Source organism: Pteropus alecto, unplaced genomic scaffold (assembly GCF_000325575.1).
Source record: "Pteropus alecto unplaced genomic scaffold, ASM32557v1 scaffold281, whole genome shotgun sequence".
Lineage (NCBI taxonomy): Eukaryota > Metazoa > Chordata > Mammalia > Chiroptera > Pteropodidae > Pteropus > Pteropus alecto.
In genome coordinates, this window is record NW_006431909.1 from 33,960 (window position 1) to 52,426 (window position 18,467).

Below are 18,467 nucleotides of genomic sequence, written 5' to 3' on the forward strand. Positions count from 1 at the left end.
GGAAGAACTGTTAAATAGAAAAAACCCAAGACTTGATTTGGGAAATTCTTAACCCATTAATTGCAAAAGACATTGAAATTAAGAGATTCATGTTCAGGAAAGCATATTCTAAAGAAATAGCTGAGGCTATATACCTTTTGTAATATCTAAGCAAGATCAAAAATCAATTGAGTCACACTATGAGGTCCCCTCAATATAAACAGCGAGCATCTAGGAAGCTTAAATGTCACTCAGCCATCTCAGCAAAAGCCCAAAATGGGATTTTCTGGGCGGGGTGGAAATCTGTGGACCAAACTTTTGCCTAGTGGAGTGAATCTTTGACATATACAGGAGACCCACAAAGTTCTTGAAATTTTTATTCTAATAGAAACACTTTGGATCTAAAAGGACAATATGAAATTGAAGGTTACAGACCTTAGGTGTTACACACAGATGAAACTGGCTGAGGAAGCTATGCTGCAAACCTGTTACTTTAATGAAAAATGAAGTGTGACTCGGAGTAGAACCCAGAGCTGGGAGCTTCGAGCCCAGTAGGCAGATCTCAGAGGCACAGATAATATTGCCAGGCCTTGATCCTTATGAAGTTCACCTAGCTTGGTTTCAAAATGTTTTGAGACTGATGGCTTTTTTCCCTTCCATTTTCTCCCCTTTTGAAACAATGTGTATAACTATTATCCTAGGTCTGTTCCACCATTTTATTTGGGGGAGAAGATGCCATGTTTCTTAGTTTTACAGACCCACAGAAAGAGAGGATATGCACTACAGGGTAGATTATACCCAGAACCTCACCCACACCTGATTTGGCCAGTTCAGATGATGAGATTTGGGGGTTTTGAGCCAATGAGACTTAGATGAGATCTGGATGCTGAGTCAACAATGGAATGAGATCTATGTATATCTTTGGATGGGTTCAATATATTTTGCAAACAGGACAGATAACCAGAGGTTAAACTGTCGTAGCAGAATAATTGCTTCCGACGATGTCCATGCCCTAATCCTGAGAACCTATGAATGTCAGTAGGGATGGTCAGTGGGATTTGCATATATAATCAATGTTAGGCACTTTGCAAGGAGACATCTCAGGTGGGCTCAATCTAATCACATGGGTCTTTATAAATGTGGCGAACCTTTCTCAGCTGCAGGGAGAAAGTTGTAGACAGAACAGTGAAATGTATGGCAGAGAACAAAATAGCCGTCCAATATCCCATTGCTGTTTCTGGAATACAGCTGTGCACCAGACTGAAGAGGAATGCTAGGAGCTAAGGACAGTACCGCAACCTCCGTACTGGCTCAGCAAGATCAAGAGGTTAGAGTTCAGTCAAATAAAATAAGGAAAGTGTCTTCACAGATCCCCTCAGTACAGCCTGAGAGCATCCAGGGAGCATAGAGAGACCCAGTCCTACAACCACATGGAACTGGATTCTGCCCACCCAAACAAGCAGGAACCTGCTTTCCCAGAGCCTCCAGGGACACAATCTGCCACCATCCAAGGATCGCTGGAACCCAGGGCCTGGGGGAACCCTGCCTCCGGGCTCAGGGCAGCAAAGATATGAAGAAGCTGGGTGGGACCGGGGCAGAACTTGCCTAGAGAGGCTTTAGTTCCAAGGAGAAGGAAGCCAGAGCCTTGAAATCTCAAACTGCTGGCTTAGGGGCTGAGGGGTCAAGGAGGCGGGTGCCCAGGTGGAGTTTAGAGAGAGCTCTGGGCTAACCGGCTGTACCTTCCTGGGCTTTCTGGCCTACAGATGCCAGGTTCTGCTGCCTTTGACCCCTGCAGTCCCCAGCAGCCCAGCCTTTGGGAATTCCTCCTCACCTAAAGGCTAGTGAGGGTTGACTTCCCTGCCCTCCCCTGTTGTCCAGCTGTGCCTGCCCTGGCGGCTCCCCAGGCTCTTCCTATGTCGTGGCAGCCAGCTCCTTCCATAGCTTGGCATCCAGGGCCCAGCCTCCACACCGACTTCTGACTCTGCCCTCCCCTCACCTTCCTCCCATACCTGCCACCTGCATCTTCAGGACTGCTAATTGTGCCCACTCCTGCATGGATGCCCACTCCGCCTCGGGCCCCAATGACGCGCTTGGCATTTCCTATCACCCGTTCTCCATATCAACTCAATTCCCAGGCCCCTTTGCCCTAGTCCCCAGCACCTCAAGGTTTTAGCTTCTCTTTGCCTCCCGGCCCTGCTGCAAAGTCGCCCCCTCACCCCACAAAAAACACCATAATAAGAGCTGGAGCTCTAGGTCTGGAGTGAAGGAAGCTGGTCCAAGTGGACCAGGATGTCGCGGACATCCTCTGGGTGATGATCTCACATGGGGTGTTTGTGGGCTGTCCCAGAGTATGCGGTACCAACGTGAATAAGAGGCCACTTCTCATTCAAGGGTAGTAGGGGCTTTTTCCATCACAGGTTGACTTGACTGCAGGTTCTAGGGAAGGTACGTTACTGGTCATTATAAATGAGCCCCTAGGAACAAGTGGAAGCCACATTGGGCAAAGGCCCAGGTCTTTCTATTGGGAAAAAAGACTGCTCTCAGATTGTGACAGTTTTATTTTTTGGTGTTTTTTCTCTGCCTGGCAAAGATCTTGTTTATTTTATTTCCTGTTTTCTGATCAATTCTTTTGGTTTTTGTTTCCTGTTGTACCACAAGTCTTAAGAAATTCAGAAGTAGCCATTGAGATATTTTGCTTCCCAGAAAGGAAACAAAAGAGTGTGGCCCTGTGATTTCCCCCACTTAGAGCCTGGAGACAAAAATCAGGGTACAAGAAGGCTAATGTGACCAGAATTCAGGTGGCATAGCATGGGAGGGTAGGAACCTAAAGATGGAGGACACAGGGAAAGATGAGAGGCAAATTGCTGAGGAAAGATCCACTGAAATTGTTGGCTATGCCCCGATCTGTACAAACATAACTGGAATGAATTATCTGAGGTTTAGGAAAGTACCACTAAAGGGCAGTATACCAGATAATTCCTGGAGTTCACGTGGGACTGGGGAAGGTTTATGTGATCATCTGCCAGAGTGGAAACACCTGTTAGTTATACAAGTAGAGCCCTCAGAAATATTTCACCCAGATAGTGGGACTTAATTAAACAAACTAAAATCTGCTCTGGATCCACCCTGAAAATAATTAAAAGCAAGTGTTCAAAGAGAAAACTGCTGAAAGCCATGTCAAAATCTGACGCTATTTAAAGAGATTAACAAATGCAATGCCCAATGTGCAGTTTATCTTGTCTGGTACCCAATAAATAATTAGTGGGAACACAAAGAAGCAGGAATATAAGAGATAACATATTAGCACAAGAAAAAATCAATAGAAACAAGTGCAAAAGTGACAAATGATAAAATTAGCAGATAAGTATGTTGGATCGCTTTTATAAATATCCTACCTTTGTCCTGGAAGTATGGTAAAGTGGCCAATGGGAACCTGACCTTGTGGTTGATCAGATCTCTTGTTTGATTTGAGCCACTGATGCTCTTTTTTCTTTTACAACTGGCATAGTAAATACTATCTTCTCTGTAAGTAATAGCCTGCCTGCCCGCTCACTCCTTGGCCAAATATGCTCCTTGCTTCTTCCATGTCTCTTACTTTTGGGCAGCAGTTTCACAAGAATATTTTCAGCACTCTCTGTTTTCATATCCTGAACTTTTATTTCACTTCTCTGGGATCTCACCCTGTCCTATGTTGGATATACCATCCACAAGCCAACAGTTCTCAAACTTATGGGTTCAGCTCAGTTTCTTCTCCCAAATTTTGGGCTTGTAGCTGATTCTCTGCTTGACATTACTCTTAGACATGCAGTAGGCACCTGAAACTGAACTAGGTGTATATCTAAACTCCTAATTTTCCCTAAAAACCTACCCTAACTTCAGCCTTCCCCATCCCTTTAATAGCATTTCATATTCCATGTGTCTAGGCAAAAATTCTCAGACTTATCCTTGAATCTTCTTTCTCTCACTTCTCATATGTATCCCATATGATTTCTGTTGGCTTCTCCTTCAAAATGTACCAGGGTTTGGGCTGCTTTCCATCATCAACCCTGCTCCCTCTAAGTCAGAACCACCATCATCTCACATTCAGAATCTTGTAAGTGGTTTCTGTGCTTCCACCCAGACCCTTCTATAGTATAATCTCAACAGCAGTCATGAACCACTTCTGATCAAGATCTCGTATGGCCTCTGACCTCTCATTGAGTCAATCCCCACAGTAATTGCACAATGTACCTATGGTTGCCTCTCTAACTTTGCCTCTCAAACCTCTCCTTCTGAAGGGCCTCTGGGCTTTTGTAGTGGCTGATTATTTGGCCTGAAGCAAGATATACACATGAGTCAACCTCCACCTTCCATAGGTCCTTATCCCAATAGCCCCTGATTTGTAAGACTTCTCCCCCTACTATTTTGTTACCATCACCACATATCTCCACCACCTTCAGCAGCTGCCACTCACACACTCTACTCATTGTGCATAGTAACAAGATTATCTGCTTTTGTTGGTCTTCCTGAGCTAGAATACAAGCTCTATGAGGGCACAATTCTTTGCCTGGTTGGTTTCCTGATATATCTCGATCACTTAGAAAAGTACTTGGCCTAGAGTAGGTGCTTACTACATGTGTGCTAAAGCAAAATGAGAGTGGTTTTTACCCTGTGAAAACTTTTCCTGCTGCTTTCTCTCTCATTGGCCTGAAGGCTCCTACTGTGTAGATTTCTTGGGAGTGAAAAAGAATAATTTGGGGGAATGGAATAAAGACACTTTGGATGGGCAGCAATCAAGCATGGAGTTGTATTCTGCTTCACTCTTATGCTTCTTAGACTTAATGTCTTCCACTGATCTTCCCATGACACCTTATTTTTTTAGACATCCAAAATAAGACTTTTCTCTGGTTATTTCTGTTCTCCTCACCCTCTTGGATAACTTCACTAATAAACAGTAAGAGCTGTCAGTGTTACGCACAAATCAAATTATTTTCAGAGATAATTTCAAGTCTCTATGCTGATACTATCAGTGCAAATACAGGTGAAATGATAATCCCTTCCCAGGAAGGAGATGAGCTCACTGAATCTCAAGCCTTTATCTTATTGTCCTTGATGACCCCTTCCCACACCTGCACAGATGCTGCCTCTGCTATCACTGTCCTGGCATCAAACATGAATTTGGTGAGTAGCTATTTTTTTCAAATAACTGTTAGACACTCAGAAGAAATAGAATCTATCTCATCATCTCACATTCCCATCAGGAAACACTTTATGGATGACACAGTTCGAATGTACTATATATGTGTAACATTAGAGTGAACTTTCCTCTCTGAAGCCTCTGGACTCCTCCATGCCCTCTTGTACATCCAGATAGTAAGCACTCTCGTCCTCAGTGTGGACTCTTTCAGAAACATTTGGTTTCTTTGGAAATAAACAGTTCCTTCTCTCTTAATTGGCCCTTCCCTCCATTCCTTCTGTAAAATCTACTCAGTGAAGTCCTTAGAAAGTAAATCATTATTGCTTGGATGATGTGTTCTCTCCCTCCCTCTGTTACCACTCAGAGGATCTTATGTTTATCGAGTCAGTTGATTTCGCCCCCAAAGTCTTCATTCCAGTTTCACTTTTTAATTTTAATTATATCATTTATTCAATACAATGTATATCAGTGGAATATGATTGCAAGTAAAAGTTTTTACTTAGAAGATTCTTCATTTCGGTGCTCTGGAATACTTAAAAAATTTAGATCCTTACAATAAAATTCCATATGAGTTAAAACTGTAAATAATTAGGATGTGATATATAAACATATTAAAATGTGTTATACACACACACACACACACACACACACACACACACACACACACACACTCTGTACTCAGAAGATCTGAAACGTTTTGAAGTTTTTTGTCCACTTAATCCTAAAATAGTAATTAATTTACTATTGTTTTTATAGATAGAAAGGATGATACAAAATATTTATCAGGGATCCATAATTAAATATTGAGTATATAAGAAATTATGAAAAAATATGTCCCTTAATACCTGTAAATACCTATTTATGAATTTGCTAGAATTTTTGTCTTTTATTAAACTGATTAATATGGATACTAAATATTGTCAGGATAGCTTCCTCTATTAATAGAATTTATTATTTTAATTAGGTTACATTAAAAATATCTTTTAGTATCTTTTTTTAATATGTTTTTTATGAACTTAGATCTATCAAAATTATATTTTGGGAAGACTGGGCTCAAGAAGCCATCAGGTAGAATTCTATGAAGAAGGATATTCCCTCATTAGTTGCCCAGAAAGAGTCAGTGCAGAAAAAGCAAAATAAATGCTTGATACCATCCTCCTTATTTATTAGTCTTCAGAATTTTTTTTTCCTTGAAATACTTTAAGGTTATCTAATGTTGGATTATTATTTTTATAAGATCATTAGGGACATATGGATTTTTAACTTACTGATGTGTTTCGGTTCATTCATAAAGTACTTAACTTGTCTTATCTTTGGCAGTGAGAACCTTCCTCTTCAAATTGGTGCCAGGGTCCTTTCAACGTGACCATGAGTTTTGTTATCCTTGTTATCTTCTCTGATGTCTTGTTCAAAAACATATTTCAGCTTCATCTTGTAAATTTCCTGTCCCAGGCTTGAGATCAAGGTTCTTTTTCAAAAAGCTCTCTCTTTTTTCACAAAAGGAAATTGCATAGAGAGCTGATAGTCTGGGGCACCTTGCAACTAGACCCTTTCTGTGAAAAGGGAATAGAAAAAATAGATTTGTAAAATATGCCACTATAATACATACTTTAGCAAAATTGGAACAAACAATAGCAGTGTATTATATATTGTTGTTTAAACAATACTTTTGGGCCCCTAATGAAATTCCTGATTTTAATATAGTGCTCTGATTATATGTAAGAAAATCTCTGTGCTTTCAGGAATAGTACATTGAAGTATTCCCTGTAAATAGGAAATACATTTCCAAATTATATACCAATTATTCAGAATGCATTTTATATCTATGTTTCTGTGTATATAAACATACATGTATGTCACATGTTTATGTGGGGACAGAGAGTGAGAAAAAAATAAATTGGAGCAAAAGATTTAAAATGTCACATTTGGAGTTTACAAGTGTATCTTTTAAAATTCTTGCAGCTGTTCTATAAGTTTGAAATTATATCACATTTTTAAAATACAAAAATGATTTCATGTGTTTGCCTAGTAGGAAACCAGATCTATCATGAAATCAACTCAAATGAATCAAATAGTTTTATGTAATTTCAACCCTTCTTGACATTTTAAAACAAATAGAAGAGATCTTCCTTAAACTTTTCATAAATATCGACAACAAAAAAACCCTACCAGAAACACCAAACATAGCATCCATTATTAAAATATTTCATCTAAGTTCAGGAATCAAAGAACTATTACTTTATTTATTGACCTTTAACATTAGACCATATGACTATTCAGTAGATGACAGGAAAAATATACATATATATGAATTGGAAAAGAAATAATCCTTTTCTCATCTCAAAGAGCATTTTCTAAAATAGTATAATCACTGTGAGTCCTACCACGAACATCCCATTCAATTTTGTAACCATTTATGCTCCCACATTTTATGATATCTATCACCTGTTTTTCTCTCTTTTCCATGGAACCCATGAGTTAATAACAAACTGCATAACTTAATAATGAGAGCATCATTTACTATCTGTAAAAGTTCTATGGTGGCGAAATTATTGTAATGTTTTGTGTGTTAATATATCTTCTGTACCCAGAAACATGTGTGACTCACATAAACTATAAAATTAATCTTTCTTGAAGCACTGAAAACATATGTCACTGTAATACTCCTGTCTTTTTGAACCACTCTGGCTACTTCTAACTTTTCATTCACTGTCCTCCCTTCACTATGAGTTCCCACAGAGACTCAAGAATTTAAAAAGAATTATATTTGGAAGAGAAACCACCAAGGTGATTAAAACTCCAGCAGAGTTTGTGCTTGACATCTCTCACTCAGTAGATCTCAGAGTCCTCTACTGAATTTCCATTGAGATTATTGTTGATTTCAAATGTGGGGTCTGCCCCATCTGTTTCTGCCACTTCCATTTGATATTTTTATTATTCACTATAATTGCTTTTGACAATTTGCACAATTAAATGATCTTCACAGACACACTCCATTCTCATTGCAGACATTGTCACTGCAATTATAGATGAAATGACAATCACTTCCCGACAAAGAGATGAGATGGAAACCCAAAGCTTTAATGCTGGGTTCAGAGGCCCTTTCCACACCTGCACAGGTGCTGTCTGGGCATCTACTACCCCAACAGCAAGTGCCCACTAGATAAGTAGCGGTTCTTTTCAAATATGTATCAGATTCTGAGATGGACTTCATTAGAAAATTCACTCATACATGTTTCTTGGGATTGGAACAGAAAACTATCACACACTTACAAACGCTTGCATGTCTATTCAGCACAGATTTGATTTTAGGAAACCCTTGGCATATTGCCAGTCTCATTGACCTGTGCTGATACTGCCTGACCTCTCTCCTCTCCTTCCTGTTACAGCCCTCTCCGAAGTCATCTCTCCCATGTCCCTGACTGCACACAGGGACCCTCAAGTTTTTACTCTCCAGGCTTTATGCTCAGGCAAGTGACAAGAAGAGAATATGGGAGCCCAGCCACTGAGCAGACATCCGTTGTCTGTATGTTTTGTTTGCAGGGGGAGTATATTGGGCTAAATGGAGTCTAATAATGTGTCTCTAACATTTCTGTCTTTATTAGAAGAATGTTAACTTTTAGAGAAAAGCAAGGGTCATTCTGTCTCCCATGTCAGGGGAAAAAGCTTATTTAATGAAATGTGTAGTTAACTATGTTTGATAACATGTTTTAGGGACATCTTGGATGTTTTCAGCCCCACCCCCAGCGGTGTCACTTATCTTCAAGTTTTGTTTTCTTTTGGTGAGGAATGGCATTTAGGTATCACCATTAACCACATTAGTTAATTTAGATGGTCATTACTATGCACTTGCTTATGTCTAGACTTTTTCTAATGAAAATAGAAAATACATATATGTTTTAATTACATGCATTATTTCTGCTTTAATGTAGATTGTGAGTGATATTGAAAATTTTATTTCATGCATATAATTTTTTGTCTTATACTAAAAGGCTTGTTTAGCAATTATATTAATAGATTTTTATATGTTTCAAATTGTTGATGCTAGTATAATTTGCAAAATATTGTTTCTATAGAAATAGTTTACTATTTCTTTTCAGGCATTTCTGCCTTCATCCATGCCTGTTTTCCAGGAACTTGACATTTTCTTACAAGTATCCATAGAATATCATGCTGATAGACAATCAGGGTAATCTTTTCATTTAACTTTGAATTTTATGGACTCTGGTATCTGAATTTTATTAATTTTTTGATAACTATGTGATATATTTATATTTCTACATGTCAAATATGTAACTCAGACTACTTCAGAAAACCTAGTTTACATTTCTATCCTTTTATCCCATTCAGTCTCTGCCCCTATATTTACATTTTTATATTCTTAAAAAAATACCCTTACACATGTTCTATATCTTGTCTTTTCCATGTAAGAATATATCATGGAGAGAAGTCCATATGTGTGTACAGAGATCTTACAGCTGTAAAAATCTCATTGTGCAGTTGTGCCGCCTCCATTGACCCTGGAGCTGCATACAAAGACTGTTTAAAATCCAGGTCTTTATTGACTTACCTTTGCACACATGAGCAAAAATTCTAACTACCCACTTACAGTGAGAATATATGGAAGAGGCTAAATTTTAAAAATCGAAGGATATGGTGATGGTGACATTTATTTTCCTTTATTTAACGGCTTATTCCTCTGATATCAGTTGCAACCCATGCCCTCGAGGTACTGATGTGATGCTTTCTGCCAGCTGGGATATGGGGGACTATGTTCCTCACTCAGACAGGAATTAGTCTCATGGAAAATCTCTCCCTCCTTGGTCTTTATAACTTCACTTTGCTTACTTGACATAATTTGAGACCCACAGACCTGATTCTCATGCAGCTGGTCTCAGTCAACTGTGTGGTTCTTTTCTCTAAAGGTATCCCTCAGACAATGGCAGCTTTTGGATGGAGGTATTTTCTGGATGATACTGGATGTAAACTTGTCTTCCATTCTCACCAAGTGACCACAGGTGTTTCCTTCAGCACCATCTGCCTCATCAATGGCTTCCTGGTCATTAAGCTGAACCCCAGTATTCGGAGTTGATGGAGCTCAAGATTAGACCCATAAAGTTCATTGCCTTCTGCTGTTCCCTCTGCTGGATCCTGCATCTCATGATAAATTTATTTGTTCCTACAACAGTAAATGGTCTGTTGAACGGAAGAATGTTAGTGTGAAAGGTAATTATGGATACTGTTCTTGGCATATGAAAGAGGGTTTTGTTGACTCATTAATTACAGTGATATATTTTCCCCCTGACTTTATGAGTTTGGGCTTTATGGTCTGGACTAGTTGCTCCCTAGTTCTTGACCTACGCAGATACAAGCAGTGAGTCCAACACATTTGCAGGAATAGACCCTCCCATGAGGCCAGAGCCACACGCACCATCCTGATCCTGATCCTGATCCTTTGGTACATTTTATTCAGCCAGCAGCATTTTGACAATTTGGATGACTCTAGCTGTAAATCGAGGCCAGTGGATGGTGAACATCTTGGTGTTTGTGGCACCATCTTTTCCAACATTATTCCCCTTTCTGATCATCATCAGTGACACCCGTGTCTCTCATCTCTACTTTGCCTGCGGGGCAAGGAAATCAGTTTCCTAATCTGGTTGTAGTTCCATGAGTCTGTTCTCCGTCATCCAGATATTCATTTCACTGTGGTCACTACTAAACTGTTGTCTGTGTCTATGAGTTTTTGTCTGTCTTATTCATTTTTGTTGCTCTCAGTTTTATATCCCACATGTGAGTGAGGGAAAGGGGAGAGGGGGGTAGGTAGAAAACAGTAAAAGGGGTCAAATATATGGTGATGAATGAGATTTGGCTTTGGTGGTGAACACACAATGCAATATATAGATGATGTATTATATATAATTATAATATTCATCGATATAATTTTATTGACCCAATGTCATCCCAATAAATTTAATTTTAAAAATATTCATTTCAACATTTGTTAATATTTGGGAACATCTTAAATGTCAGGAATGTGTGATGCTATTGCAAATAAGGACAGTAATGTCCTTGTCTGTATCAATCTTAATGTAGATCTAAAAATGAACATCATGTATATACCGAAAAAAAAATTCCTCATTCCAACTGTTAAGTTCTTCAGTGGAGAAGATCAGGACATTGAAAAATAGTGTAATGGAGAGAAATTCTTAAGTTTAAGGCCCTAGGGAAGTCTGGTACTTTGAACCTTATAGAGATTCCAGGAAAGTTTTTGGTTAGATTGTTCAGTTTTATTTGAATGTATTTCAAAGCACTGTTGAATTCATCTTTTTGACTGAAGGCAAATCACCTGGAAAGACCCAGGTAAAAAAAGAAGATACATGCAGTCTCACGGGAGGGAGAGGAATCCTGCATGCTGGAAGTATTATTGAGAGATGGGAGCACAGCACAGACAAAGGGGATGGTTGTCCTGAGTAACTGCTTAGCACAGGCCAAGAAATTTTTTTTTTTTTAATGCCTACAGCACCCGGTATTCCTAGGTGGTCTCCTATCCAAGTACTAACCAGGCCCAACCCTGTTTAGCTTCTGAGATCAGACGAGATCGGGCGTGTTGGGGGTGGCATGGCCGTAGGCATGGGCCAAGAAATTTGAACTTCTGTTTGAGGAAAATGACAGTGAAGGGATTCAATCTGGCGAGTGAAAATAGCAGGGTTCCTTATTACAAGTTATTTATAAAATATTTCATTTAAAAATTTTTACTTGTTTTTACTAATGATACTCTAACACTTTATTGTTATAATTTGAATTGAAAAATGAATGATGAATAATCTATCTAGCAAAATAATGATGTCAAACAACAATAAAAAACAAGATCTGAATCAAAAGGGATATAATACCTTTATTGAAAATATCAACGGCCTTATGAATTTTTGAGTGCTTGCTCTATTTTACACTTTAATTTTCCTGTGCAGATGTAAGCTATGGGTCATAATCATCACAAAAAAAAAAGGTGTTGGATATTATTTAACCCTCAAGGAAAATGCATTATCAATTTCTGATGGCCAAGATTATCTAAATAATTTACAAATTGTTTTTCTCTGCTAGTTTCACCAAATTTAGTATTTCAAGAGACTTTAATTCCAAACACCAATAGCCAATTTTTTTAAAGGCCTATTTCTCTCTAGAAAATTGTACTTTTTCAATCTTTTATAATGAAATTCTACCAACTTTAGTCAAGTATGTGTTATTATATGCCCCTGTAATTATGTGTATTAAAATGCCAATAGTATTTATTTAATACCCAAATTATGAGTCTTTATATCTCACTGAATTCCAAAGTTATCAAAAAATTTCAAATTTACCTCTTTTGTTGTTTTTTAAGTAATTATACACATAGTCTCTGAATTTTTCTTGGTTATTTTAAAGAACTAGTCTGTGAGAGAGCTTTATCATTCATGTTATTTTAATTTTCAACAGATTTAAAATCAGTATAGGGATTCTTAATTTGCATATCACAGGTCCAAAGTATAAACAATGATTTCTATTGAATATTATGCTGGTAAAAAATAGATACAGTCGTTTTACTTTGACCATTGTTCTAGTGTAGGTGATTTAATCCTGTCTTGTGAGCGTTGGGTCATAACTGAGAATACGTAACCGAGGAGGCGCTTTTCCATCAAACAGACCATTGTGAGGCTCAGCGATGCTGTCCAGGTAACCAGGGCTAGGACAGGGACTGCCTTGCCCGGGTGCCCGCTCCGCTTCCGCCCCGCCCCCAGAGTCGGATGGCTGAGGTGAGGGCACATCCCTTGGGGCCTCACCGCCCTCAGCCACCTTGATCCCTAAAGCTCTGCATGTGGGCGCTACTACCGTTGTGGAGGCCCCTGTGTCCCGGACTGGTGAGCCGCTGGTGGGCGATGTGTGGGGTGATGGAAGAAGGTCACAGGCGGAGGGACCGTTCGTGTGAAGAAGAGGGGGTGGCTGAGCCCGGAGGACCTGGGAACCTGGAGTTTGTTAGGTTTGTCCAGGGAATAGACATGCTAATCTAAGAATAAAAGGCCGCCCAAAGTGAGCGCAAGGGAGCATTTATTTCAGATTTTTAACAAAATAGGTATTCTGGAAGCTTTGATTCAGGCAAAAGTGCAAATAGCCTTCTGACAAGGAGACAAAGACAAGGGGTACTGAATAGAAGTGGAGACATTTCAATGGAGGGCACTTCTGCTGATGCAGGATGACCTAAGACAGTGATGCTGATTCTGGACAATGTTTTCAATTTTCAGTCCAATAGTCATAAAAATGTTTTCTTGTTATTTTTGCAAATAGTTCTTTTGGGGCTTAAGGTTGCTTTAGGCCCAGTCCAAAGGCTATTTTGTGTTTCAGAATGCCAGAGGTTTCAGGCGCAAGATGTGCAAGGCAGTTCCTCTGGCATGGCAGTTCCAGTTCCATTTTAAAGTGGCTGTGTTTATATTATTGTGACAAAATGTTAGGAGTGATGCCTGGAGTGGCAGGCTGAGCAGTTGGATGGACATTCTCAGGATGCTGAAAATCATGGAGGGTTGTGAAAGACAGAGTTAGAGTTGTAAAACTTTTCCAAAAGCTGCTTGGTGGAAGAACAGGCTGGATGGTAGGTAATAATAGTGTGACAGGAAGGTTTCTTTGCCCAAGGTCACACAGCTGGTAAGAGTCAGCACTGAGGACTGAGACCCAGAGATAATGCAGTCATCCCAGGTCACCTGGCTCCAGAGCTGAGGAGGGGTACAGGGAGGAAGGAGCCCAGGGATCTCCAATGATATCACATACCTCTAATTATCTCCTAGGTAATTTTCTGATGTTCAAAGTAAGCATTTCTTGGGTTATCTTGACAGTTTTACTCTTCCACGAACACTTACCAATGTAGTAGAGTTTTCCCTCTGTGGAAACCTTGTACAAATGGAAATGTATGATAAGGATTATTATCTGCTTAATTTCATTTGCACAGTATGGTATTCATGACTTTACCATTGTTCTTGTGTGTTTATCAAGTGCTTCTTTTTCATTTTTGTTTAGTATTCTATAGCACAGATCTGTGAATATGTATTTCTACAACCTTCTGTTGAAAGTTTCTTTGGAGAGGTTCTTTGTGCATGGTATTGGAAAATATAAATATCACTATTGCAAACATGCCACATTTTCTAGTTTATAAACGAACACTTATCTAGAGTATGTATCAAGGGTAGGAATTTCTTTTTCACAGGAGGCACAGATTTAAATTTATAATATTTACGAATGTCTTCAGTGTTACCAATACTTGACGATATCAGGCTTACTAAGTTTAATTAAACTGATGAGCTTTGTTTTAATAGCACAATCTTAGTCATTTTGTCTTGCAACACCATTAAGTACTCCAAGTTAAAATAATTAATACTGAGAATAATAGATGTCTGCTATCAATATTAAAAAATTTAGCCAAAAATGAAACATACCATGATTTGTTACTTTTACTTTCCATTTTATTCCAGAATCTAGTGACTTGAATTACCTTATTTGATTATTCTCTCCAAGATTTTCATTGAGGTAGCCTTTATATAGAAAACAAAACTACATACTATAATATATATGTAAATAATATTTATTATATATGTAATAAAAGAAAAAACGAAGGACTGTGCCAAGTCTGTCTTTTAACGTTTTAAATGTAATGGTGCATCCACTTTTATGTTGAGAAACCCAAGTTAAATCTTGTTCTTTATAAGTGGTAGGCATTGCTGACTCTAGTTTTGATGTACTTTTTCTTGGTCTCCACTATACCACTTAGCCAATGCGCAGACGGTCAGGCTGGAGCGCTCCTCCAAACGGCCACCTGGGTAATGGGACTGCATTTCCCAGAACATGCGTCTTCCATCCTGGACCAATGAAAGCCCAGAGAGGGGCCTTTCCGTGAGTGCGTACCAAATCGGGGTAGGACTTCCAGAATGTTCCACGTGGTGATCATTTTGGTTCTTGGTGCCGTTCACTGGTGGTAATAAGCTCGAGGTCACTGGGTTGGACCGAGGTATCGAGCGGGGGGAGTAAGAGAAAATGTCATCACTGCAGTGTCGTGTTTAGGGTTCGATGTGAGCGCTGCCAGGGTGACCTGCTTCCAGGATGCCCACCCAGGTCCCCATTATATCACACGGCCTCCCGGCAGTGCTACGCCCACAGGTTCTTCCAGCATGGCTATGTTACTGCATCCCGCCTGAGTGAGTGTTGTGTTCTCTGGACCCTCACTTGGCCTAAAGCACACTCAAATCCTAAAGCCCCCAATCAGGGTCTCCTGCCGACGTCACTGCCGTTCCAGGCCGTCTCCAGAGCACTGGGTGTTCGTGGATGGGGGACCCCATTTCTGAAAGGCACCATGAGGAAGAGTGTTACAGGTTGTGGCACCAGCATGTCTAAAGCCTTGGACGTACGCTTGAGCAGGAGGCGTTCAGGAAACCGGGGGTCCAACTCATGTTTGCAAGGAGCAGAGTATAGGGAGACACGCCTGTGATGGCAGCCTGAGCAGCTGGGCTGTCAGTCTGGGGCTCCTGGGAGCCTTGGAGGTTGGAACAGAGGATGGACACTGAGTTTAAAACTATTCCAAATATTGCTCAGGGAGAACTGTCTGAGAGGGAAGAGATATGATAAGGGCGGAGAGAAAGAGACCAGTGAGGAGGGCTCAAAAAGTTTTGGTTTTGGCTGGACCAGAGAGGTGGGAGTAGAGTGGTCATACATAGGTGCAGATTCTTCATGGAGCTTAAAGACAGAACTGATAGATTTTCCTGCTACATCAGATGTGGCCATGATAGGAAGTAAATAATCACCCCAGATTTTTTGCCCGAACATGTAAAGAATGGAAATGGGGAAAGTTGTGGTAGGAACAGGATTCAGGGGTAAGATTGGGAGTTGGATTTTGGACATGGTCATTCTGAGATGTCCCAAAGTGGAGGTGGCACATGGGCAACTGGATTTGCAGGTCTGGAATTCTGAGGAGAGGCCCCGAGTCCTGGTCCAGGACCAACACTGGTGCTCAGATTGGGAGAGTAGTGAATCAGGTTTTACTTTCAGATGGATCCTGAAATGAGGGAGGATAGGAATGGAACCGAAAGGCAGACAAGAGTGAGTGGGCCTCAAAAGGGGACGGATTTTGTGGTACAAGGGGAGTCTGTCAGAAGGGAAAGCAGTAGAGAGCAAGGAGTCATGCCTGGGATGGAGATAATCGTAGAAAGTGGTGTGTGTTTGCCTTTTTGAAGTCTCAGCGGACCCTCACATCCATGTGAAAAGGGACACGGTAGTCAGCCAGGCTAGTGGAGCTGCCCAGGCCCAGTCATGGACAGAGGAGCCTCAGTTTTCTCAGGAAATTTTAAATTTAAAACTGTATGGACTTAAATTTATATGGGCACTTTTAATAGTCGAAATTATAATGAACATTTTTGTGTTTGGTTTACATATGTTTTCTTACATGCTTAAAAGGCAGGTAAGAAACACTCAAACTTTGAAAAACTCATCATTTCATTTACACTAAAATCATTTGCATAAGTATTAATCCTGTGGCAAGTAACATGACTTATTTTTGTAAAATTTACTTAACAGAATTTGTGATTTTAGCCATTTCTAAGCACATATAGTTCAGATTCACATTGTTATGCAGCTGATCACCACCATCCATCTCCAGAACTTTTTCTTCTCAAGCTAAAACTGTATACCCATTAAACAATAATTTCCATTTCTGCTCCTGCCAACCTGTGGCAACCACCATTTTATTTTTTGTTAGTATATTTTGACTCATCTAGATACCTCATATAAGTGGAATCATACACTGTTTGGTCCCTTCGTGTCTGGCTTATTTCACTTAGCATAACTATCTCCAAGGTTCATCCATGTTGTGGCATGTACAGGATTTTTTTTTTTTTTTTAAAGATGAGTAATATATTCCACTCTATATATACCACATTTTTTTTATTCATTCAGTGGTCAATGGACATTTCTGTTGTTTCTACCTGTTGGCTATTGTGAGGAATGTTGTTATGAACATGGGCGTACAAATGTCTCATTATGCCCCTACTTTAAATTATTTTAGGTATGTTCATAGAAGTGAAATTACTGGATCCTATGGTAAATCTGTGTTTGTTTTATAAGATTGTCATACTTTTTTCCACCATCGCTGCCCCATTTTACATTTCTACCAGCAATATACAAGAGTTCCAAATTCTCCACATCCTAGTCAACTCTTTTTGGGGGAGGGTTTTTTTTGTTTGTTTGTTTGTTTTTTAATAATAGCCATCATAGTGTGCTGGGTATGAAGTGGTAGGTATTGTGGCTTTGATTTGCATTCCCCTAATGATAGTGATGTTGAGCATTTTTACATCTGCTTTTGCTTGTTTGTATATCCTCTTCGGAGAAGTGTGCATTAAAGTTCTTTGCCTATGTTGTAGTCAGGTTGTTTTGGTTGTTGGATTGATTGTAGGAGTTCTTTATGTATTCTAGTTGTTAATCCTTTATCAGGTTATGATTTGCAAATAGTTTCTTCTATTTTATGAGTTGCCTTTTTTTAATACATAGTTTTTTTAGAGCAGTTTTAGGTTCACAACAAAATTAAGAGGAGAGTACACAGAGATTTCTCATATACGCGTCCTCACACATGCATAGCCTTGCCATTTATTACAATTGATGAATATACCTTGATTGCTTTTAATCACCTGAAGTCCATAGTTGACCTCAGGGTTCACTCTTGGTGTTGTACATTGTTGTATGGGTTTGGACAAATGTGTATAATGATAAATATATCCATCATTATAGTGTCATACAGAATATTTCTGAATGACATCTTGGTTGCTTTTAAGTTTGCACATTTATGATAAATAAAGCTACTATAAATACCATGTGCTAGTTTTTGTATGGACATGTGTTTTCAACTATTTGGATAAATGCCAAGGAATGCAAATGCTGAAACTTAGGAGTATGTAAAGTAGTTTTGTAAGAAACTGCCAAACTGTATCTTACCAGAGTCCCTGTTGCTCTGCATCCTCCCTAGCATTTGGTATTTATTTGCCAGTGTTCCCTTCTAATAGATGTGTAGTGGTATTTCACTGTTTAATTTGCATTTCCCTGATGATGTGGAGCATCTTTTTATATGCTTATTTGCCATCTGTATTTTGGCCCATTTTTAAATTGGGTTGTTTTCTTATTATTTTGAGTTTTTAAGATGTCTTTGTAAATATTGGATAATATAATACTTTATCAGATGTGTCTTTTGCAAATATTTTCTACCAGTCTGTGTGGTGGATTACCTTTTCACTGTTGGTACTTTCCTTTGATG

General features: G+C 39.3%; 2 pseudogenes; one reads left to right on the top strand and one right to left on the bottom strand.

Annotated features, from left to right (window-relative positions):
* Positions 1-9,914: 9,914 nt before the first annotated feature.
* Positions 9,915-10,894, top strand: LOC102879134 (annotated as a pseudogene).
* Positions 10,895-11,666: 772 nt separating this feature from the next.
* Positions 11,667-11,785, bottom strand: LOC112471933 (annotated as a pseudogene).
* Between the last annotated feature and the right edge of the window lie 6,682 nt (positions 11,786-18,467).